Source organism: Phoenix dactylifera, chromosome 4, assembly GCF_051530095.1.
Source record: "Phoenix dactylifera cultivar Ajwa chromosome 4, Ajwa_hap1_PhDact_Kaust_v1.1, whole genome shotgun sequence".
In the NCBI taxonomy this organism is placed as follows: Eukaryota; Viridiplantae; Streptophyta; class Magnoliopsida; order Arecales; family Arecaceae; genus Phoenix; species Phoenix dactylifera.
In genome coordinates this window covers 37,930,669-37,949,130 of record NC_143193.1, presented here as the reverse complement: position 1 = coordinate 37,949,130, position 18,462 = coordinate 37,930,669, and the positions used below count along the sequence as shown (strand labels likewise).

Genomic DNA, 18,462 nt, shown 5'->3' with positions numbered 1-18,462 from the left:
CGCGAATGTCTCGGGCCGTCGAGGTCTGCTGCTTTGTCATAAAAGGGAGTTTCGAAGGGCATGTCATGGGTGCGATCATACCAGCACTAATGCACCGGATCCCATCAGAACTCCGCAGTTAAGCGTGCTTGCGCGAGAGTAGTACTAGGATGGGTGACCCCCTGGAAAGTCCTCGTGTTGCACCCCTTTTATTTTTTGCCCGCTTTTTTATTTTTTGATAACATTTATTTTTTATTTTTCGGCTTTTGGCTTTTCCTCTTCGGATAATTTTTTTCCCCCGAAAATAAACTGAGTCCGGAGACTGGCGGTGCCATGCCGCATAGCGGAAGAGCGTGTTGAATCCTACGCCAGAACGGCCCCGGCAGCGCGAATGTCTCGGGCCGTCGAGGTCTGCTGCTTTGTCATAAAAGGGAGTTTCGAAGGGCATGTCTTGGGTGCAATCATACCATCACTAATGCACCGGATCCTATCAGAACTCCGCAGTTAAGCGTGCTTGGGCGAGAGTAGTACTAGGATGGGTGACCCCCTGGGAAGTCCTCGTGTTGCACCCCTTTTATTTTTTGCCCGCTTTTTTATTTTTTGATAATATTTATTTTTAATTTTTCGGCTTTTGGCTTTTCCATTTCGGATAATTTTTTTCCCTCGAAAATAAACTGAGTCCGGAGGCTCGCGGTGCCATGCCGCATAGCGGAACAGCGCGTTGAATCCTACGCCAGAACGGCCCCGGCAGCGCGAATGTCTCGGGCCGTCGAGGTCTGCTGCTTTGTCATAAAAGGGAGTTTCGAAGGGCATGTCATGGGTGCGATCATACCAGCACTAATGCACCGGATCCCATCAGAACTCCGCAGTTAAGCGTGCTTGGGCGAGAGTAGTACTAGGATGGGTGACCCCCAGGGAAGTCCTCGTGTTGCACCCTTTTTATTTTTTTCTCCACTTTTTTATTTTTTGATAATATTTATTTTTAATTTTTCGGCTTTTGGCTTTTCCTCTTCGGATAATTTTTTTCCCCCGAAAATAAACTGAGTCCGGAGACTGGCGGTGCCATGCCGCATAGCGGGACCAGCGCGTTGAATCCTACGCCAGAACGGCCCCGGCGGCGCGAATGTCTCGGGCCGTCGAGGTCTGCTGCTTTGTCATAAAAGGGAGTTTCGATGGGCATGTCATGGGTGCGATCATACCAGCACTAATGCACCGGATCCCATCATAACTCCGCAGTTAAGCGTGCTTGGGCGAGAGTAGTACTAGGATGGGTGACCCCCTGGGAAGTCCTCGTGTTGCACCCCTTTTATTTTTTGCCCGCTTTTTTATTTTTTGACAATATTTATTTTTAATTTTTCGGCTTTTGGCTTTTCCTCTTCGGATAATTTTTTTCCCCCGAAAATAAACTGAGTCCGGAGACTCGCGGTGCCATGCCGCATAGCGGAACAGCGCGTTGAATCCTACACCAGAACGGCCCCGGCAGCGCGAATGCCTCGGGCCGTCGAGGTCTGCTGCTTTGTCATAAAAGGGAGTTTCGAAGGGCATGCCATGGGTGCGATCATACCAGCACTAATGCGCCGGATCCGATCAGAACTCCGCAGTTAAGCGTGCTTGGGCGAGAGTAGTACTAGGATGGGTGACCCCCTGGGAAGTCCTCGTGTTGCACCCTTTTTATTTTTTGCCCGCTTTTTTATTTTTTGATAATATTTATTTTTAATTTTTTGGCTTTTGGCTTTTCCTCTTCGGATAATTTTTTCCCCCCGAAAATAAACTGAGTCCGGAGACTGGCGGTGCCATGCCGCATAGCGGAACAGCGCGTTGAATCCTACGCCAGAACGGCCCCGGCAGCGCGAATGTCTCGGGCCGTCGCGGTCTGCTGCTTTGTCATAAAAGGGAGTTTCGAAGGGCATGTCATGGGTGCGATCATACCAGCACTAATGCACCGGATCCCATCATAACTCCGCAGTTAGGCGTGCTTGGGCGAGAGAAGTACTAGGATGGGTGACCCCCTGGGAAGTCCTCGTGTTGCACCCTTTTTATTTTTTGCCCGCTTTTTTATTTTTTGATAATATTTATTTTTAATTTTTTGGCTTTTGGCTTTTCCTCTTCGGATAATTTTTTCCCCCCGAAAATAAACTGAGTCCGGAGACTGGCGGTGCCATGCCGCATAGCGGAACAGCGCGTTGAATCCTACGCCAGAACGGCCCCGGCAGCGCGAATGTCTCGGGCCGTCGAGGTCTGCTGCTTTGTCATAAAAGGGAGTTTCGAAGGGCATGTCATGGGTGCGATCATACCAGCACTAATGCACCGGATCCCATCAGAACTCCGCAGTTAAGCGTGCTTGGGCGAGAGTAGTACTAGGATGGGTGACCCCCAGGGAAGTCCTCGTGTTGCACCCTTTTTATTTTTTTCTCCACTTTTTTATTTTTTGATAATATTTATTTTTAATTTTTCGGCTTTTGGCTTTTCCTCTTCGGATAATTTTTTTCCCCCGAAAATAAACTGAGTCCGGAGACTGGCGGTGCCATGCCGCATAGCGGGACCAGCGCGTTGAATCCTACGCCAGAACGGCCCCGGCGGCGCGAATGTCTCGGGCCGTCGAGGTCTGCTGCTTTGTCATAAAAGGGAGTTTCGATGGGCATGTCATGGGTGCGATCATACCAGCACTAATGCACCGGATCCCATCATAACTCCGCAGTTAAGCGTGCTTGGGCGAGAGTAGTACTAGGATGGGTGACCCCCTGGGAAGTCCTCGTGTTGCACCCCTTTTATTTTTTGCCCGCTTTTTTATTTTTTGACAATATTTATTTTTAATTTTTCGGCTTTTGGCTTTTCCTCTTCGGATAATTTTTTTCCCCCGAAAATAAACTGAGTCCGGAGACTCGCGGTGCCATGCCGCATAGCGGAACAGCGCGTTGAATCCTACACCAGAACGGCCCCGGCAGCGCGAATGCCTCGGGCCGTCGAGGTCTGCTGCTTTGTCATAAAAGGGAGTTTCGAAGGGCATGCCATGGGTGCGATCATACCAGCACTAATGCGCCGGATCCGATCAGAACTCCGCAGTTAAGCGTGCTTGGGCGAGAGTAGTACTAGGATGGGTGACCCCCTGGGAAGTCCTCGTGTTGCACCCTTTTTATTTTTTGCCCGCTTTTTTATTTTTTGATAATATTTATTTTTAATTTTTTGGCTTTTGGCTTTTCCTCTTCGGATAATTTTTTCCCCCCGAAAATAAACTGAGTCCGGAGACTGGCGGTGCCATGCCGCATAGCGGAACAGCGCGTTGAATCCTACGCCAGAACGGCCCCGGCAGCGCGAATGTCTCGGGCCGTCGCGGTCTGCTGCTTTGTCATAAAAGGGAGTTTCGAAGGGCATGTCATGGGTGCGATCATACCAGCACTAATGCACCGGATCCCATCATAACTCCGCAGTTAGGCGTGCTTGGGCGAGAGAAGTACTAGGATGGGTGACCCCCTGGGAAGTCCTCGTGTTGCACCCTTTTTATTTTTTGCCCGCTTTTTTATTTTTTGATAATATTTATTTTTAATTTTTTGGCTTTTGGCTTTTCCTCTTCGGATAATTTTTTCCCCCCGAAAATAAACTGAGTCCGGAGACTGGCGGTGCCATGCCGCATAGCGGAACAGCGCGTTGAATCCTACGCCAGAACGGCCCCGGCAGCGCGAATGTCTCGGGCCGTCGAGGTCTGCTGCTTTGTCATAAAAGGGAGTTTCGAAGGGCATGTCATGGGTGCGATCATACCAGCACTAATGCACCGGATCCCATCAGAACTCCGCAGTTAAGCGTGCTTGGGCGAGAGTAGTACTAGGATGGGTGACCCCCTGGGAAGTCCTCGTGTTGCACCCCTTTTATTTTTTGCCCGCTTTTTTATTTTTTGATAACATTTATTTTTTATTTTTCGGCTTTTGGCTTTTCCTCTTCGGATAATTTTTTTCCTCCGAAAATAAACTGAGTCCGGAGACTGGCGGTGCCATGCCGCATAGCGGAACAGCGTGTTGAATCCTACGCCAGAATGGCCCCGGCAGCGCGAATGTCTCGGGCCGTCGAGGTCTGCTGCTTTGTCATAAAAGGGAGTTTCGAAGGGCATGTCTTGGGTGCGATCATACCAGCACTAATGCACCGGATCCTATCAGAACTCCGCAGTTAAGCGTGCTTGGGCGAGAGTAGTACTAGGATGGGTGACCCCCTGGGAAGTCCTCATGTTGCACCCTTTTTATTTTTTGCCCGCTTTTTTATTTTTTGATAATATTTATTTTTAATTTTTTGGCTTTTGGCTTTTCCTCTTAGGATAATTTTTTTCCCCCGACAATAAACTGAGTCCGGAGACTGGCGGTGCCATGCCGCATAGCGGGACTAGCGCGTTGAATCCTACGCCAGAACGGCCCCGGCAGCGCGAATGTCTCGGGCCGTCGAGGTCTGCTGCTTTGTCATAAAAGGGAGTTTCGAAGGGCATATCATGGGTGCGATCATACCAGCACTAATGCACCGGATCCCATCAGAACTCCGCAGTTAAGCGTGCTTGGGCGAGAGTAGTACTAGGATGGGTGACCCCATGGGAAGTCCTCGTGTTGCACCCCTTTTATTTTTTGCCCGCTTTTTTCTTTTTTGATAACATTTATCTTTAATTGTTTGGCTTTTGGCTTTTCCTCTTCGGATAATTTTTTTCCCTCGAAAATAAACTGAGTCCGGAGACTCGCGGTGCCATGCCGCATAGCGGAACAGCGCATTGAATCCTACGCCAGAACGGCCCCGGCAGCGCGAATGTCTCGGGCCGTCGAGGTCTGCTGCTTTGTCATAAAAGGGTGTTTCGATGGGCATGTCATGGGTGCGATCATACCAGCACTAATGCACCGGATCCCATCAGAACTCCGCAGTTAAGCGTGCTTGGGCGAGAGTAGTACTAGGATGGGTGACCCCCTGGGAAGTCCTCGTGTTGCACCCCTTTTATTTTTTGCCCGCTTTTTTATTTTTTGATAATATTTATTTTTAATTTTTCGGCTTTTGGCTTTTCCTCTTCGGATAATTTTTTTCCCCCGAAAATAAACTGAGTCCGGAGACTCGCGGTGCCATGCCGCATAGCGGAACAGCGCGTTGAATCCTACGCCAGAACGGCCCCGGCAGCGCGAATGTCTCGGGCCGTCGAGGTCTGCTGCTTTGTCATAAAAGGGAGTTTCGAAGGGCATGTCATGGGTGCGATCATACCAGCACTAATGCACCGGATCCCATCAGAACTCCGCAGTTAAGCGTGCTTGGGCGAGAGTAGTACTAGGATGGGTGACCCCCTGGGAAGTCCTCGTGTTGCACCCTTTTTATTTTTTTCTCCACTTTTTTATTTTTTGATAATATTTATTTTTAATTTTTCGGCTTTTGGCTTTTCCTCTTCGGATAATTTTTTTCCCCCGAAAATAAACTGAGTCCGGAGACTGGCGGTGCCATGCCGCATAGCGGGACCAGCGCGTTGAATACTACGCCAGAACGGCCCCGGCGGCGCGAATGTCTCGAGCCGTCGAGGTCTGCTGCTTTGTCATAAAAGGGAGTTTCGATGGGCATGTCATGGGTGCGATCATACCAGCACTAATGCACCGGATCCCATCATAACTCCGCAGTTAAGCGTGCTTGGGCGAGTGTAGTACTAGGATGGGTGACCCCCTGGGAAGTCCTCGTGTTGCACCCCTTTTATTTTTTGCCCGCTTTTTTATTTTTTGATAATATTTATTTTTAATTTTTCGGCTTTTGGCTTTTCCTCTTCGGATAATTTTTTTCTCCCGAAAATAAACTGAGTCCGGAGACTCGCGGTGCCATGCCGCATAGCGGAACAGCGCGTTGAATCCTACACCAGAACGGCCCCGGCAGCGCGAATGCCTCGGGCCGTCGAGGTCTGCTGCTTTGTCATAAAAGGGAGTTTCGAAGGGCATGTCATGGGTGCGATCATACCAGCACTAATGCGCCGGATCCGATCAGAACTCCGCAGTTAAGCGTGCTTGGGCGAGAGTAGTACTAGGATGGGTGACCCCCTGGGAAGTCCTCGTGTTGCACCCTTTTTATTTTTTGCCCGCTTTTTTATTTTTTGATAATATTTATTTTTAATTTTTTGGCTTTTGGCTTTTCCTCTTCGGATAATTTTTTCCCCCCGAAAATAAACTGAGTCCGGAGACTGGCGGTGCCATGCCGCATAGCGGAACAGCGCGTTGAATCCTACGCCAGAATGGCCCCGGCAGCGCGAATGTCTCGGGCCGTCAAGGTCTGCTGCTTTGTCATAAAAGGGAGTTTCGAAGGGCATGTCATGGGTGCGATCATACCAGCACTAATGCACCGGATCCCATCAGAACTCCGCAGTTAAGCGTGCTTGGGCGAGAGTAGTACTAGGATGGGTGACCCCCTGGAAAGTCCTCGTGTTGCACCCCTTTTATTTTTTGCCCGCTTTTTTATTTTTTTATAACATTTATTTTTTATTTTTCGGCTTTTGGCTTTTCCTCTTCGGATAATTTTTTTCCCCCGAAAATAAACTGAGTCCGGAGACTGGCGGTGCCATGCCGCATAGCGGAAGAGCGTGTTGAATCCTACGCCAGAACGGCCCCGGCAGCGCGAATGTCTCGGGCCGTCGAGGTCTGCTGCTTTGTCATAAAAGGGAGTTTCGAAGGGCATGTCTTGGGTGCAATCATACCAGCACTAATGCACCGGATCCTATCAGAACTCCGCAGTTAAGCGTGCTTGGGCGAGAGTAGTACTAGGATGGGTGACCCCCTGGGAAGTCCTCGTGTTGCACCCCTTTTATTTTTTGCCCGCTTTTTTATTTTTTGATAATATTTATTTTTAATTTTTCGGCTTTTGGCTTTTCCATTTCGGATAATTTTTTTCCCTCGAAAATAAACTGAGTCCGGAGGCTCGCGGTGCCATGCCGCATAGCGGAACAGCGCGTTGAATCCTACGCCAGAACGGCCCCGGCAGCGCGAATGTCTCGGGCCGTCGAGGTCTGCTGCTTTGTCATAAAAGGGAGTTTCGAATGGCATGTCATGGGTGCGATCATACCAGCACTAATGCACCGGATCCCATCAGAACTCCGCAGTTAAGCGTGCTTGGGCGAGAGTAGTACTAGGATGGGTGACCCCCTGGGAAGTCCTCGTGTTGCACCCCTTTTATTTTTTGCCCGCTTTTTTATTTTTTGATAATATTTATTTTTAATTTTTCGGCTTTTGGCTTTTCCTCTTCGGATAATTTTTTTCCCCCGAAAATAAACTGAGTCCGGAGACTCGCGGTGCCATGCCGCATAGCGGAACAGCGCGTTGAATCCTACGCCAGAACGGCCCCGGCAGCGCGAATGTCTCGGGCCGTCGAGGTCTGCTGCTTTGTCATAAAAGGGAGTTTCGAAGGGCATGTCATGGGTGCGATCATACCAGCACTAATGCACCGGATCCCATCAGAACTCCGCAGTTAAGCGTGCTTGGGCGAGAGTAGTACTAGGATGGGTGACCCCCAGGGAAGTCCTCGTGTTGCACCCTTTTTATTTTTTTCTCCACTTTTTTATTTTTTGATAATATTTATTTTTAATTTTTCGGCTTTTGGCTTTTCCTCTTCGGATAATTTTTTTCCCCCGAAAATAAACTGAGTCCGGAGACTGGCGGTGCCATGCCGCATAGCGGGACCAGCGCGTTGAATCCTACGCCAGAACGGCCCCGGCGGCGCGAATGTCTCGGGCCGTCGAGGTCTGCTGCTTTGTCATAAAAGGGAGTTTCGATGTGCATGTCATGGGTGCGATCATACCAGCACTAATGCACCGGATCCCATCATAACTCCGCAGTTAAGCGTGCTTGGGCGAGAGTAGTACTAGGATGGGTGACCCCCTGGGAAGTCCTCGTGTTGCACCCCTTTTATTTTTTGCCCGCTTTTTTATTTTTTGATAATATTTATTTTTAATTTTTCGGCTTTTGGCTTTTCCTCTTCGGATAATTTTTTTCCCCCGAAAATAAACTGAGTCCGGAGACTCGCGGTGCCATGCCGCATAGCGGAACAGCGCGTTGAATCCTACACCAGAACGGCCCCGGCAGCGCGAATGCCTCGGGCCGTCGAGGTCTGCTGCTTTGTCATAAAAGGGAGTTTCGAAGGGCATGCCATGGGTGCGATCATACCAGCACTAATGCGCCGGATCCGATCAGAACTCCGCAGTTAAGCGTGCTTGGGCGAGAGTAGTACTAGGATGGGTGACCCCTTGGGAAGTCCTCGTGTTGCACCCTTTTTATTTTTTGCCCGCTTTTTTATTTTTTGATAATATTTATTTTTAATTTTTTGGCTTTTGGCTTTTCCTCTTCGGATAATTTTTTCCCCCCGAAAATAAACTGAGTCCGGAGACTGGCGGTGCCATGCCGCATAGCGGAACAGCGCGTTGAATCCTACGCCAGAACGGCCCCGGCAGCGCGAATGTCTCGGGCCGTCGCGGTCTGCTGCTTTGTCATAAAAGGGAGTTTCGAAGGGCATGTCATGGGTGCGATCATACCAGCACTAATGCACCGGATCCCATCATAACTCCGCAGTTAGGCGTGCTTGGGCGAGAGAAGTACTAGGATGGGTGACCCCCTGGGAAGTCCTCGTGTTGCACCCTTTTTATTTTTTGCCCGCTTTTTTATTTTTTGATAATATTTATTTTTAATTTTTTGGCTTTTGGCTTTTCCTCTTCGGATAATTTTTTCCCCCCGAAAATAAACTGAGTCCGGAGACTGGCGGTGCCATGCCGCATAGCGGAACAGCGCGTTGAATCCTACGCCAGAACGGCCCCGGCAGCGCGAATGTCTCGGGCCGTCGAGGTCTGCTGCTTTGTCATAAAAGGGAGTTTCGAAGGGCATGTCATGGGTGCGATCATACCAGCACTAATGCACCGGATCCCATCAGAACTCCGCAGTTAAGCGTGCTTGGGCGAGAGTAGTACTAGGATGGGTGACCCCCTGGGAAGTCCTCGTGTTGCACCCCTTTTATTTTTTGCCCGCTTTTTTATTTTTTGATAACATTTATTTTTTATTTTTCGGCTTTTGGCTTTTCCTCTTCGGATAATTTTTTTCCTCCGAAAATAAACTGAGTCCGGAGACTGGCGGTGCCATGCCGCATAGCGGAACAGCGTGTTGAATCCTACGCCAGAATGGCCCCGGCAGCGCGAATGTCTCGGGCCGTCGAGGTCTGCTGCTTTGTCATAAAAGGGAGTTTCGAAGGGCATGTCTTGGGTGCGATCATACCAGCACTAATGCACCGGATCCTATCAGAACTCCGCAGTTAAGCGTGCTTGGGCGAGAGTAGTACTAGGATGGGTGACCCCCTGGGAAGTCCTCATGTTGCACCCTTTTTATTTTTTGCCCGCTTTTTTATTTTTTGATAATATTTATTTTTAATTTTTTGGCTTTTGGCTTTTCCTCTTAGGATAATTTTTTTCCCCCGACAATAAACTGAGTCCGGAGACTGGCGGTGCCATGCCGCATAGCGGGACTAGCGCGTTGAATCCTACGCCAGAACGGCCCCGGCAGCGCGAATGTCTCGGGCCGTCGAGGTCTGCTGCTTTGTCATAAAAGGAAGTTTCGAAGGGCATATCATGGGTGCGATCATACCAGCACTAATGCACCGGATCCCATCAGAACTCCGCAGTTAAGCGTGCTTGGGCGAGAGTAGTACTAGGATGGGTGACCCCATGGGAAGTCCTCGTGTTGCACCCCTTTTATTTTTTGCCCGCTTTTTTCTTTTTTGATAACATTTATCTTTAATTGTTTGGCTTTTGGCTTTTCCTCTTCGGATAATTTTTTTCCCTCGAAAATAAACTGAGTCCGGAGACTCGCGGTGCCATGCCGCATAGCGGAACAGCGCATTGAATCCTACGCCAGAACGGCCCCGGCAGCGCGAATGTCTCGGGCCGTCGAGGTCTGCTGCTTTGTCATAAAAGGGTGTTTCGATGGGCATGTCATGGGTGCGATCATACCAGCACTAATGCACCGGATCCCATCAGAACTCCGCAGTTAAGCGTGCTTGGGCGAGAGTAGTACTAGGATGGGTGACCCCCTGGGAAGTCCTCGTGTTGCACCCCTTTTATTTTTTGCCCGCTTTTTTATTTTTTGATAATATTTATTTTTAATTTTTCGGCTTTTGGCTTTTCCTCTTCGGATAATTTTTTTTCCCCGAAAATAAACTGAGTCCGGAGACTCGCGGTGCCATGCCGCATAGCGGAACAGCGCGTTGAATCCTACGCCAGAACGGCCCCGGCAGCGCGAATGTCTCGGGCCGTCGAGGTCTGCTGCTTTGTCATAAAAGGGAGTTTCGAAGGGCATGTCATGGGTGCGATCATACCAGCACTAATGCACCGGATCCCATCAGAACTCCGCAGTTAAGCGTGCTTGGGCGAGAGTAGTACTAGGATGGGTGACCCCCTGGGAAGTCCTCGTGTTGCACCCTTTTTATTTTTTTCTCCACTTTTTTTATTTTTTGATAATATTTATTTTTAATTTTTCGGCTTTTGGCTTTTCCTCTTCGGATAATTTTTTTCCCCCGAAAATAAACTGAGTCCGGAGACTGGCGGTGCCATGCCGCATAGCGGGACCAGCGCGTTGAATACTACGCCAGAACGGCCCCGGCGGCGCGAATGTCTCGGGCCGTCGAGGTCTGCTGCTTTGTCATAAAAGGGAGTTTCGATGGGCATGTCATGGGTGCGATCATACCAGCACTAATGCACCGGATCCCATCATAACTCCGCAGTTAAGCGTGCTTGGGCGAGTGTAGTACTAGGATGGGTGACCCCCTGGGAAGTCCTCGTGTTGCACCCCTTTTATTTTTTGCCCGCTTTTTTATTTTTTGATAATATTTATTTTTAATTTTTCGGCTTTTGGCTTTTCCTCTTCGGATAATTTTTTTCTCCCGAAAATAAACTGAGTCCGGAGACTCGCGGTGCCATGCCGCATAGCGGAACAGCGCGTTGAATCCTACACCAGAACGGCCCCGGCAGCGCGAATGCCTCGGTCCGTCGAGGTCTGCTGCTTTGTCATAAAAGGGAGTTTCGAAGGGCATGTCATGGGTGCGATCATACCAGCACTAATGCGCCGGATCCGATCAGAACTCCGCAGTTAAGCGTGCTTGGGCGAGAGTAGTACTAGGATGGGTGACCCCCTGGGAAGTCCTCGTGTTGCACCCTTTTTATTTTTTGCCCGCTTTTTTATTTTTTGATAATATTTATTTTTAATTTTTTGGCTTTTGGCTTTTCCTCTTCGGATAATTTTTTCCCCCCGAAAATAAACTGAGTCCGGAGACTGGCGGTGCCATGCCGCATAGCGGAACAGCACGTTGAATCCTACGCCAGAACGGCCCCGGCAGCGCGAATGTCTCGGGCCGTCGCGGTCTGCTGCTTTGTCATAAAAGGGAGTTTCGAAGGGCATGTCATGGGTGCGATCATACCAGCACTAATGCACCGGATCCCATCATAACTCCGCAGTTAGGCGTGCTTGGGCGAGAGAAGTACTAGGATGGGTGACCCCCTGGGAAGTCCTCGTGTTGCACCCTTTTTATTTTTTGCCCGCTTTTTTATTTTTTGATAATATTTATTTTTAATTTTTTGGCTTTTGGCTTTTCCTCTTCGGATAATTTTTTCCCCCCGAAAATAAACTGAGTCCGGAGACTGGCGGTGCCATGCCGCATAGCGGAACAGCGCGTTGAATCCTACGCCAGAACGGCCCCGGCAGCGCGAATGTCTCGGGCCGTCGAGGTCTGCTGCTTTGTCATAAAAGGGAGTTTCGAAGGGCATGTCATGGGTGCGATCATACCAGCACTAATGCACCGGATCCCATCAGAACTCCGCAGTTAAGCGTGCTTGGGCGAGAGTAGTACTAGGATGGGTGACCCCCTGGGAAGTCCTCGTGTTGCACCCCTTTTATTTTTTGCCCGCTTTTTTATTTTTTGATAACATTTATTTTTTATTTTTCGGCTTTTGGCTTTTCCTCTTCGGATAATTTTTTTCCTCCGAAAATAAACTGAGTCCGGAGACTGGCGGTGCCATGCCGCATAGCGGAACAGCGTGTTGAATCCTACGCCAGAATGGCCCCGGCAGCGCGAATGTCTCGGGCCGTCGAGGTCTGCTGCTTTGTCATAAAAGGGAGTTTCGAAGGGCATGTCTTGGGTGCGATCATACCAGCACTAATGCACCGGATCCTATCAGAACTCCGCAGTTAAGCGTGCTTGGGCGAGAGTAGTACTAGGATGGGTGACCCCCTGGGAAGTCCTCATGTTGCACCCTTTTTATTTTTTGCCCGCTTTTTTATTTTTTGATAATATTTATTTTTAATTTTTTGGCTTTTGGCTTTTCCTCTTAGGATAATTTTTTTCCCCCGACAATAAACTGAGTCCGGAGACTGGCGGTGCCATGCCGCATAGCGGGACTAGCGCGTTGAATCCTACGCCAGAACGGCCCCGGCAGCGCGAATGTCTCGGGCCGTCGAGGTCTGCTGCTTTGTCATAAAAGGGAGTTTCGAAGGGCATATCATGGGTGCGATCATACCAGCACTAATGCACCGGATCCCATCAGAACTCCGCAGTTAAGCGTGCTTGGGCGAGAGTAGTACTAGGATGGGTGACCCCATGGGAAGTCCTCGTGTTGCACCCCTTTTATTTTTTGCCCGCTTTTTTCTTTTTTGATAACATTTATCTTTAATTGTTTGGCTTTTGGCTTTTCCTCTTCGGATAATTTTTTTCCCTCGAAAATAAACTGAGTCCGGAGACTCGCGGTGCCATGCCGCATAGCGGAACAGCGCATTGAATCCTACGCCAGAACGGCCCCGGCAGCGCGAATGTCTCGGGCCGTCGAGGTCTGCTGCTTTGTCATAAAAGGGTGTTTCGATGGGCATGTCATGGGTGCGATCATACCAGCACTAATGCACCGGATCCCATCAGAACTCCGCAGTTAAGCGTGCTTGGGCGAGAGTAGTACTAGGATGGGTGACCCCCTGGGAAGTCCTCGTGTTGCACCCCTTTTATTTTTTGCCCGCTTTTTTATTTTTTGATAATATTTATTTTTAATTTTTCGGCTTTTGGCTTTTCCTCTTCGGATAATTTTTTTTCCCCGAAAATAAACTGAGTCCGGAGACTCGCGGTGCCATGCCGCATAGCGGAACAGCGCGTTGAATCCTACGCCAGAACGGCCCCGGCAGCGCGAATGTCTCGGGCCGTCGAGGTCTGCTGCTTTGTCATAAAAGGGAGTTTCGAAGGGCATGTCATGGGTGCGATCATACCAGCACTAATGCACCGGATCCCATCAGAACTCCGCAGTTAAGCGTGCTTGGGCGAGAGTAGTACTAGGATGGGTGACCCCCTGGGAAGTCCTCGTGTTGCACCCTTTTTATTTTTTTCTCCACTTTTTTTATTTTTTGATAATATTTATTTTTAATTTTTCGGCTTTTGGCTTTTCCTCTTCGGATAATTTTTTTCCCCCGAAAATAAACTGAGTCCGGAGACTGGCGGTGCCATGCCGCATAGCGGGACCAGCGCGTTGAATACTACGCCAGAACGGCCCCGGCGGCGCGAATGTCTCGGGCCGTCGAGGTCTGCTGCTTTGTCATAAAAGGGAGTTTCGATGGGCATGTCATGGGTGCGATCATACCAGCACTAATGCACCGGATCCCATCATAACTCCGCAGTTAAGCGTGCTTGGGCGAGTGTAGTACTAGGATGGGTGACCCCCTGGGAAGTCCTCGTGTTGCACCCCTTTTATTTTTTGCCCGCTTTTTTATTTTTTGATAATATTTATTTTTAATTTTTCGGCTTTTGGCTTTTCCTCTTCGGATAATTTTTTTCTCCCGAAAATAAACTGAGTCCGGAGACTCGCGGTGCCATGCCGCATAGCGGAACAGCGCGTTGAATCCTACACCAGAACGGCCCCGGCAGCGCGAATGCCTCGGTCCGTCGAGGTCTGCTGCTTTGTCATAAAAGGGAGTTTCGAAGGGCATGTCATGGGTGCGATCATACCAGCACTAATGCGCCGGATCCGATCAGAACTCCGCAGTTAAGCGTGCTTGGGCGAGAGTAGTACTAGGATGGGTGACCCCCTGGGAAGTCCTCATGTTGCACCCTTTTTATTTTTTGCCCGCTTTTTTATTTTTTGATAATATTTATTTTTAATTTTTTGGCTTTTGGCTTTTCCTCTTAGGATAATTTTTTTCCCCCGACAATAAACTGAGTCCGGAGACTGGCGGTGCCATGCCGCATAGCGGGACTAGCGCGTTGAATCCTACGCCAGAACGGCCCCGGCAGCGCGAATGTCTCGGGCCGTCGAGGTCTGCTGCTTTGTCATAAAAGGGAGTTTCGAAGGGCATATCATGGGTGCGATCATACCAGCACTAATGCACCGGATCCCATCAGAACTCCGCAGTTAAGCGTGCTTGGGCGAGAGTAGTACTAGGATGGGTGACCCCATGGGAAGTCCTCGTGTTGCACCCCTTTTATTTTTTGCCCGCTTTTTTCTTTTTTGATAACATTTATCTTTAATTGTTTGGCTTTTGGCTTTTCCTCTTCGGATAATTTTTTTCCCTCGAAAATAAACTGAGTCCGGAGACTCGCGGTGCCATGCCGCATAGCGGAACAGCGCATTGAATCCTACGCCAGAACGGCCCCGGCAGCGCGAATGTCTCGGGCCGTCGAGGTCTGCTGCTTTGTCATAAAAGGGTGTTTCGATGGGCATGTCATGGGTGCGATCATACCAGCACTAATGCACCGGATCCCATCAAAACTCCGCAGTTAAGCGTGCTTGGGCGAGAGTAGTACTAGGATGGGTGACCCCCTGGGAAGTCCTCGTGTTGCACCCCTTTTATTTTTTGCCCGCTTTTTTATTTTTTGATAATATTTATTTTTAATTTTTCGGCTTTTGGCTTTTCCTCTTCGGATAATTTTTTTTCCCCGAAAATAAACTGAGTCCGGAGACTCGCGGTGCCATGCCGCATAGCGGAACAGCGCGTTGAATCCTACGCCAGAACGGCCCCGGCAGCGCGAATGTCTCGGGCCGTCGAGGTCTGCTGCTTTGTCATAAAAGGGAGTTTCGAAGGGCATGTCATGGGTGCGATCATACCAGCACTAATGCACCGGATCCCATCAGAACTCCGCAGTTAAGCGTGCTTGGGCGAGAGTAGTACTAGGATGGGTGACCCCCTGGGAAGTCCTCGTGTTGCACCCTTTTTATTTTTTTCTCCACTTTTTTATTTTTTGATAATATTTATTTTTAATTTTTCGGCTTTTGGCTTTTCCTCTTCGGATAATTTTTTTCCTCCGAAAATAAACTGAGTCCGAAGACTGGCGGTGCCATGCCGCATAGCGGGACCAGCGCGTTGAATACTACGCCAGAACGGCCCCGGCGGCGCGAATGTCTCGGGCCGTCGAGGTCTGCTGCTTTGTCATAAAAGGGAGTTTCGATGGGCATGTCATGGGTGCGATCATACCAGCACTAATGCACCGGATCCCATCATAACTCCGCAGTTAAGCGTGCTTGGGCGAGTGTAGTACTAGGATGGGTGACCCCCTGGGAAGTCCTCGTGTTGCACCCCTTTTATTTTTTGCCCGCTTTTTTATTTTTTGATAATATTTATTTTTAATTTTTCGGCTTTTGGCTTTTCCTCTTCGGATAATTTTTTTCTCCCGAAAATAAACTGAGTCCGGAGACTCGCGGTGCCATGCCGCATAGCGGAACAGCGCGTTGAATCCTACACCAGAACGGCCCCGGCAGCGCGAATGCCTCGGGCCGTCGAGGTCTGCTGCTTTGTCATAAAAGGGAGTTTCGAAGGGCATGTCATGGGTGCGATCATACCAGCACTAATGCGCCGGATCCGATCAGAACTCCGCAGTTAAGCGTGCTTGGGCGAGAGTAGTACTAGGATGGGTGACCCCCTGGGAAGTCCTCGTGTTGCACCCTTTTTATTTTTTGCCCGCTTTTTTATTTTTTGATAATATTTATTTTTAATTTTTTGGCTTTTGGCTTTTCCTCTTCGGATAATTTTTTCCCCCCGAAAATAAACTGAGTCCGGAGACTGGCGGTGCCATGCCGCATAGCGGAACAGCGCGTTGAATCCTACGCCAGAATGGCCCCGGCAGCGCGAATGTCTCGGGCCGTCAAGGTCTGCTGCTTTGTCATAAAAGGGAGTTTCGAAGGGCATGTCATGGGTGCGATCATACCAGCACTAATGCACCGGATCCCATCAGAACTCCGCAGTTAAGCGTGCTTGGGCGAGAGTAGTACTAGGATGGGTGACCCCCTGGAAAGTCCTCGTGTTGCACCCCTTTTATTTTTTGCCCGCTTTTTTATTTTTTGATAACATTTATTTTTTATTTTTCGGCTTTTGGCTTTTCCTCTTCGGATAATTTTTTTCCCCCGAAAATAAACTGAGTCCGGAGACTGGCGGTGCCATGCCGCATAGCGGAAGAGCGTGTTGAATCCTACGCCAGAACGGCCCCGGCAGCGCGAATGTCTCGGGCCGTCGAGGTCTGCTGCTTTGTCATAAAAGGGAGTTTCGAAGGGCATGTCTTGGGTGCAATCATACCAGCACTAATGCACCGGATCCTATCAGAACTCCGCAGTTAAGCGTGCTTGGGCGAGAGTAGTACTAGGATGGGTGACCCCCTGGGAAGTCCTCGTGTTGCACCCCTTTTATTTTTTGCCCGCTTTTTTATTTTTTGATAATATTTATTTTTAATTTTTCGGCTTTTGGCTTTTCCATTTCGGATAATTTTTTTCCCTCGAAAATAAACTGAGTCCGGAGGCTCGCGGTGCCATGCCGCATAGCGGAACAGCGCGTTGAATCCAACGCCAGAACGGCCCCGGCAGCGCGAATGTCTCGGGCCGTCGAGGTCTGCTGCTTTGTCATAAAAGGGAGTTTCGAAGGGCATGTCATGGGTGCGATCATACCAGCACTAATGCACCGGATCCCATCAGAACTCCGCAGTTAAGCGTGCTTGGGCGAGAGTAGTACTAGGATGGGTGACCCCCTGGGAAGTCCTCGTGTTGCACTCCTTTTATTTTTTGCCCGCTTTTTTATTTTTTGATAATATTTATTTTTAATTTTTCGGCTTTTGGCTTTTCCTCTTCGGATAATTTTTTTCCCCCGAAAATAAACTGAGTCCGGACACTCGCGGTGCCATGCCGCATAGCGGAACAGCGCGTTGAATCCTACGCCAGAACGGCCCCGGCAGCGCGAATGTCTCGGGCCGTCGAGGTCTGCTGCTTTGTCATAAAAGGGAGTTTCGAAGGGCATGTCATGGGTGCGATCATACCAGCACTAATGCACCGGATCCCATCAGAACTCCGCAGTTAAGCGTGCTTGGGCGAGAGTAGTACTAGGATGGGTGACCCCCAGGGAAGTCCTCGTGTTGCACCCTTTTTATTTTTTTCTCCACTTTTTTATTTTTTGATAATATTTATTTTTAATTTTTCGGCTTTTGGCTTTTCCTCTTCGGATAATTTTTTTCCCCCGAAAATAAACTGAGTCCGGAGACTGGCGGTGCCATGCCGCATAGCGGGACCAGCGCGTTGAATCCTACGCCAGAACGGCCCCGGCGGCGCGAATGTCTCGGGCCGTCGAGGTCTGCTGCTTTGTCATAAAAGGGAGTTTCGATGGGCATGTCATGGGTGCGATCATACCAGCACTAATGCACCGGATCCCATCATAACTCCGCAGTTAAGCGTGCTTGGGCGAGAGTAGTACTAGGATGGGTGACCCCCTGGGAAGTCCTCGTGTTGCACCCCTTTTATTTTTTGCCCGCTTTTTTATTTTTTGATAATATTTATTTTTAATTTTTCGGCTTTTGGCTTTTCCTCTTCGGATAATTTTTTTCCCCCGAAAATAAACTGAGTCCGGAGACTCGCGGTGCCATGCCGCATAGCGGAACAGCGCGTTGAATCCTACACCAGAACGGCCCCGGCAGCGCGAATGCCTCGGGCCGTCGAGGTCTGCTGCTTTGTCATAAAAGGGAGTTTCGAAGGGCATGTCATGGGTGCGATCATACCAGCACTAATGCGCCGGATCCGATCAGAACTCCGCAGTTAAGCGTGCTTGGGCGAGAGTAGTACTAGGATGGGTGACCCCCTGGGAAGTCCTCGTGTTGCACCCTTTTTATTTTTTGCCCGCTTTTTTATTTTTTGATAATATTTATTTTTAATTTTTTGGCTTTTGGCTTTTCCTCTTCGGATAATTTTTTCCCCCCGAAAATAAACTGAGTCCGGAGACTGGCGGTGCCATGCCGCATAGCGGAACAGCGCGTTGAATCCTACGCCAGAACGGCCCCGGCAGCGCGAATGTCTCGGGCCGTCGAGGTCTGCTGCTTTGTCATAAAAGGGAGTTTCGAAGGGCATGTCATGGGTGCGATCATACCAGCACTAATGCACCGGATCCCATCAGAACTCCGCAGTTAAGCGTGCTTGGGCGAGAGTAGTACTAGGATGGGTGACCCCCTGGGAAGTCCTCGTGTTGCACCCCTTTT

At 49.5% G+C, this 18,462-nt stretch overlaps 47 non-coding genes and 4 pseudogenes across 47 annotated transcripts; all 51 read left to right on the top strand.

The window, feature by feature from the left end:
• The first annotated feature begins 67 nt into the window (after nt 1-67).
• LOC149764507 (5S ribosomal RNA) lies at nt 68-186 on the top strand. Its single transcript, XR_016407674.1, has one exon. It is a non-coding gene; the product is annotated as a 5S ribosomal RNA (ribosomal RNA).
• Nucleotides 187-432: 246 nt separating this feature from the next.
• On the top strand, nt 433-551 carry LOC149764506 (5S ribosomal RNA). The gene has a single exon (XR_016407105.1). It is a non-coding gene; the product is annotated as a 5S ribosomal RNA (ribosomal RNA).
• A 246-nt stretch (nt 552-797) lies between these two features.
• Nucleotides 798-916, top strand: LOC149764505 (5S ribosomal RNA). The gene has a single exon (XR_016401169.1). It is a non-coding gene; the product is annotated as a 5S ribosomal RNA (ribosomal RNA).
• A 248-nt stretch (nt 917-1,164) lies between these two features.
• Nucleotides 1,165-1,283, top strand: LOC149764504 (5S ribosomal RNA). Its single transcript, XR_016405967.1, has one exon. It is a non-coding gene; the product is annotated as a 5S ribosomal RNA (ribosomal RNA).
• A 246-nt stretch (nt 1,284-1,529) lies between these two features.
• On the top strand, nt 1,530-1,648 carry LOC149764503 (5S ribosomal RNA). The gene has a single exon (XR_016405757.1). It is a non-coding gene; the product is annotated as a 5S ribosomal RNA (ribosomal RNA).
• A 246-nt stretch (nt 1,649-1,894) lies between these two features.
• Nucleotides 1,895-2,013, top strand: LOC149764502 (5S ribosomal RNA; annotated as a pseudogene).
• A 246-nt stretch (nt 2,014-2,259) lies between these two features.
• On the top strand, nt 2,260-2,378 carry LOC149764501 (5S ribosomal RNA). Its single transcript, XR_016401168.1, has one exon. It is a non-coding gene; the product is annotated as a 5S ribosomal RNA (ribosomal RNA).
• Nucleotides 2,379-2,626: 248 nt separating this feature from the next.
• Nucleotides 2,627-2,745, top strand: LOC149764500 (5S ribosomal RNA). The gene has a single exon (XR_016405966.1). It is a non-coding gene; the product is annotated as a 5S ribosomal RNA (ribosomal RNA).
• Nucleotides 2,746-2,991: 246 nt separating this feature from the next.
• Nucleotides 2,992-3,110, top strand: LOC149764499 (5S ribosomal RNA). The gene has a single exon (XR_016405756.1). It is a non-coding gene; the product is annotated as a 5S ribosomal RNA (ribosomal RNA).
• Nucleotides 3,111-3,356: 246 nt separating this feature from the next.
• Nucleotides 3,357-3,475, top strand: LOC149764498 (5S ribosomal RNA; annotated as a pseudogene).
• A 246-nt stretch (nt 3,476-3,721) lies between these two features.
• LOC149764497 (5S ribosomal RNA) lies at nt 3,722-3,840 on the top strand. The gene has a single exon (XR_016411217.1). It is a non-coding gene; the product is annotated as a 5S ribosomal RNA (ribosomal RNA).
• Nucleotides 3,841-4,086: 246 nt separating this feature from the next.
• Nucleotides 4,087-4,205, top strand: LOC149764496 (5S ribosomal RNA). The gene has a single exon (XR_016407515.1). It is a non-coding gene; the product is annotated as a 5S ribosomal RNA (ribosomal RNA).
• A 247-nt stretch (nt 4,206-4,452) lies between these two features.
• On the top strand, nt 4,453-4,571 carry LOC149764495 (5S ribosomal RNA). Its single transcript, XR_016412575.1, has one exon. It is a non-coding gene; the product is annotated as a 5S ribosomal RNA (ribosomal RNA).
• A 246-nt stretch (nt 4,572-4,817) lies between these two features.
• LOC149764494 (5S ribosomal RNA) lies at nt 4,818-4,936 on the top strand. Its single transcript, XR_016411216.1, has one exon. It is a non-coding gene; the product is annotated as a 5S ribosomal RNA (ribosomal RNA).
• Nucleotides 4,937-5,182: 246 nt separating this feature from the next.
• Nucleotides 5,183-5,301, top strand: LOC149764493 (5S ribosomal RNA). Its single transcript, XR_016412347.1, has one exon. It is a non-coding gene; the product is annotated as a 5S ribosomal RNA (ribosomal RNA).
• Nucleotides 5,302-5,549: 248 nt separating this feature from the next.
• On the top strand, nt 5,550-5,668 carry LOC149764492 (5S ribosomal RNA). Its single transcript, XR_016407138.1, has one exon. It is a non-coding gene; the product is annotated as a 5S ribosomal RNA (ribosomal RNA).
• A 246-nt stretch (nt 5,669-5,914) lies between these two features.
• Nucleotides 5,915-6,033, top strand: LOC149764491 (5S ribosomal RNA). Its single transcript, XR_016405755.1, has one exon. It is a non-coding gene; the product is annotated as a 5S ribosomal RNA (ribosomal RNA).
• A 246-nt stretch (nt 6,034-6,279) lies between these two features.
• On the top strand, nt 6,280-6,398 carry LOC149764490 (5S ribosomal RNA). Its single transcript, XR_016403145.1, has one exon. It is a non-coding gene; the product is annotated as a 5S ribosomal RNA (ribosomal RNA).
• A 246-nt stretch (nt 6,399-6,644) lies between these two features.
• LOC149764489 (5S ribosomal RNA) lies at nt 6,645-6,763 on the top strand. Its single transcript, XR_016403744.1, has one exon. It is a non-coding gene; the product is annotated as a 5S ribosomal RNA (ribosomal RNA).
• Nucleotides 6,764-7,009: 246 nt separating this feature from the next.
• Nucleotides 7,010-7,128, top strand: LOC149764488 (5S ribosomal RNA). The gene has a single exon (XR_016411214.1). It is a non-coding gene; the product is annotated as a 5S ribosomal RNA (ribosomal RNA).
• Nucleotides 7,129-7,374: 246 nt separating this feature from the next.
• LOC149764487 (5S ribosomal RNA) lies at nt 7,375-7,493 on the top strand. Its single transcript, XR_016401167.1, has one exon. It is a non-coding gene; the product is annotated as a 5S ribosomal RNA (ribosomal RNA).
• A 248-nt stretch (nt 7,494-7,741) lies between these two features.
• On the top strand, nt 7,742-7,860 carry LOC149764486 (5S ribosomal RNA). Its single transcript, XR_016405965.1, has one exon. It is a non-coding gene; the product is annotated as a 5S ribosomal RNA (ribosomal RNA).
• A 246-nt stretch (nt 7,861-8,106) lies between these two features.
• On the top strand, nt 8,107-8,225 carry LOC149764485 (5S ribosomal RNA). The gene has a single exon (XR_016406202.1). It is a non-coding gene; the product is annotated as a 5S ribosomal RNA (ribosomal RNA).
• A 246-nt stretch (nt 8,226-8,471) lies between these two features.
• LOC149764484 (5S ribosomal RNA) lies at nt 8,472-8,590 on the top strand (annotated as a pseudogene).
• Nucleotides 8,591-8,836: 246 nt separating this feature from the next.
• Nucleotides 8,837-8,955, top strand: LOC149764483 (5S ribosomal RNA). Its single transcript, XR_016411213.1, has one exon. It is a non-coding gene; the product is annotated as a 5S ribosomal RNA (ribosomal RNA).
• Nucleotides 8,956-9,201: 246 nt separating this feature from the next.
• Nucleotides 9,202-9,320, top strand: LOC149764482 (5S ribosomal RNA). Its single transcript, XR_016407514.1, has one exon. It is a non-coding gene; the product is annotated as a 5S ribosomal RNA (ribosomal RNA).
• A 247-nt stretch (nt 9,321-9,567) lies between these two features.
• On the top strand, nt 9,568-9,686 carry LOC149764481 (5S ribosomal RNA). Its single transcript, XR_016412574.1, has one exon. It is a non-coding gene; the product is annotated as a 5S ribosomal RNA (ribosomal RNA).
• A 246-nt stretch (nt 9,687-9,932) lies between these two features.
• Nucleotides 9,933-10,051, top strand: LOC149764480 (5S ribosomal RNA). Its single transcript, XR_016411212.1, has one exon. It is a non-coding gene; the product is annotated as a 5S ribosomal RNA (ribosomal RNA).
• Nucleotides 10,052-10,297: 246 nt separating this feature from the next.
• LOC149764479 (5S ribosomal RNA) lies at nt 10,298-10,416 on the top strand. Its single transcript, XR_016412346.1, has one exon. It is a non-coding gene; the product is annotated as a 5S ribosomal RNA (ribosomal RNA).
• Nucleotides 10,417-10,665: 249 nt separating this feature from the next.
• LOC149764478 (5S ribosomal RNA) lies at nt 10,666-10,784 on the top strand. Its single transcript, XR_016407137.1, has one exon. It is a non-coding gene; the product is annotated as a 5S ribosomal RNA (ribosomal RNA).
• A 246-nt stretch (nt 10,785-11,030) lies between these two features.
• Nucleotides 11,031-11,149, top strand: LOC149764477 (5S ribosomal RNA). The gene has a single exon (XR_016405754.1). It is a non-coding gene; the product is annotated as a 5S ribosomal RNA (ribosomal RNA).
• Nucleotides 11,150-11,395: 246 nt separating this feature from the next.
• On the top strand, nt 11,396-11,514 carry LOC149764476 (5S ribosomal RNA; annotated as a pseudogene).
• A 246-nt stretch (nt 11,515-11,760) lies between these two features.
• LOC149764475 (5S ribosomal RNA) lies at nt 11,761-11,879 on the top strand. Its single transcript, XR_016411211.1, has one exon. It is a non-coding gene; the product is annotated as a 5S ribosomal RNA (ribosomal RNA).
• Nucleotides 11,880-12,125: 246 nt separating this feature from the next.
• Nucleotides 12,126-12,244, top strand: LOC149764474 (5S ribosomal RNA). Its single transcript, XR_016407513.1, has one exon. It is a non-coding gene; the product is annotated as a 5S ribosomal RNA (ribosomal RNA).
• A 247-nt stretch (nt 12,245-12,491) lies between these two features.
• LOC149764473 (5S ribosomal RNA) lies at nt 12,492-12,610 on the top strand. The gene has a single exon (XR_016412573.1). It is a non-coding gene; the product is annotated as a 5S ribosomal RNA (ribosomal RNA).
• Nucleotides 12,611-12,856: 246 nt separating this feature from the next.
• On the top strand, nt 12,857-12,975 carry LOC149764472 (5S ribosomal RNA). The gene has a single exon (XR_016411210.1). It is a non-coding gene; the product is annotated as a 5S ribosomal RNA (ribosomal RNA).
• Nucleotides 12,976-13,221: 246 nt separating this feature from the next.
• LOC149764471 (5S ribosomal RNA) lies at nt 13,222-13,340 on the top strand. The gene has a single exon (XR_016412345.1). It is a non-coding gene; the product is annotated as a 5S ribosomal RNA (ribosomal RNA).
• A 249-nt stretch (nt 13,341-13,589) lies between these two features.
• LOC149764470 (5S ribosomal RNA) lies at nt 13,590-13,708 on the top strand. The gene has a single exon (XR_016407136.1). It is a non-coding gene; the product is annotated as a 5S ribosomal RNA (ribosomal RNA).
• A 246-nt stretch (nt 13,709-13,954) lies between these two features.
• On the top strand, nt 13,955-14,073 carry LOC149764469 (5S ribosomal RNA). The gene has a single exon (XR_016408789.1). It is a non-coding gene; the product is annotated as a 5S ribosomal RNA (ribosomal RNA).
• A 247-nt stretch (nt 14,074-14,320) lies between these two features.
• LOC149764468 (5S ribosomal RNA) lies at nt 14,321-14,439 on the top strand. Its single transcript, XR_016412572.1, has one exon. It is a non-coding gene; the product is annotated as a 5S ribosomal RNA (ribosomal RNA).
• A 246-nt stretch (nt 14,440-14,685) lies between these two features.
• Nucleotides 14,686-14,804, top strand: LOC149764467 (5S ribosomal RNA). Its single transcript, XR_016404678.1, has one exon. It is a non-coding gene; the product is annotated as a 5S ribosomal RNA (ribosomal RNA).
• Nucleotides 14,805-15,050: 246 nt separating this feature from the next.
• LOC149764466 (5S ribosomal RNA) lies at nt 15,051-15,169 on the top strand. The gene has a single exon (XR_016412344.1). It is a non-coding gene; the product is annotated as a 5S ribosomal RNA (ribosomal RNA).
• A 248-nt stretch (nt 15,170-15,417) lies between these two features.
• Nucleotides 15,418-15,536, top strand: LOC149764465 (5S ribosomal RNA). Its single transcript, XR_016407135.1, has one exon. It is a non-coding gene; the product is annotated as a 5S ribosomal RNA (ribosomal RNA).
• Nucleotides 15,537-15,782: 246 nt separating this feature from the next.
• LOC149764464 (5S ribosomal RNA) lies at nt 15,783-15,901 on the top strand. Its single transcript, XR_016405753.1, has one exon. It is a non-coding gene; the product is annotated as a 5S ribosomal RNA (ribosomal RNA).
• A 246-nt stretch (nt 15,902-16,147) lies between these two features.
• LOC149764463 (5S ribosomal RNA) lies at nt 16,148-16,266 on the top strand. Its single transcript, XR_016403144.1, has one exon. It is a non-coding gene; the product is annotated as a 5S ribosomal RNA (ribosomal RNA).
• A 246-nt stretch (nt 16,267-16,512) lies between these two features.
• LOC149764462 (5S ribosomal RNA) lies at nt 16,513-16,631 on the top strand. The gene has a single exon (XR_016403743.1). It is a non-coding gene; the product is annotated as a 5S ribosomal RNA (ribosomal RNA).
• A 246-nt stretch (nt 16,632-16,877) lies between these two features.
• On the top strand, nt 16,878-16,996 carry LOC149764461 (5S ribosomal RNA). The gene has a single exon (XR_016412840.1). It is a non-coding gene; the product is annotated as a 5S ribosomal RNA (ribosomal RNA).
• Nucleotides 16,997-17,242: 246 nt separating this feature from the next.
• On the top strand, nt 17,243-17,361 carry LOC149764460 (5S ribosomal RNA). The gene has a single exon (XR_016401166.1). It is a non-coding gene; the product is annotated as a 5S ribosomal RNA (ribosomal RNA).
• A 248-nt stretch (nt 17,362-17,609) lies between these two features.
• LOC149764459 (5S ribosomal RNA) lies at nt 17,610-17,728 on the top strand. Its single transcript, XR_016405964.1, has one exon. It is a non-coding gene; the product is annotated as a 5S ribosomal RNA (ribosomal RNA).
• A 246-nt stretch (nt 17,729-17,974) lies between these two features.
• LOC149764458 (5S ribosomal RNA) lies at nt 17,975-18,093 on the top strand. Its single transcript, XR_016405752.1, has one exon. It is a non-coding gene; the product is annotated as a 5S ribosomal RNA (ribosomal RNA).
• A 246-nt stretch (nt 18,094-18,339) lies between these two features.
• On the top strand, nt 18,340-18,458 carry LOC149764457 (5S ribosomal RNA). The gene has a single exon (XR_016411209.1). It is a non-coding gene; the product is annotated as a 5S ribosomal RNA (ribosomal RNA).
• Nucleotides 18,459-18,462: the final 4 nt, after the last annotated feature.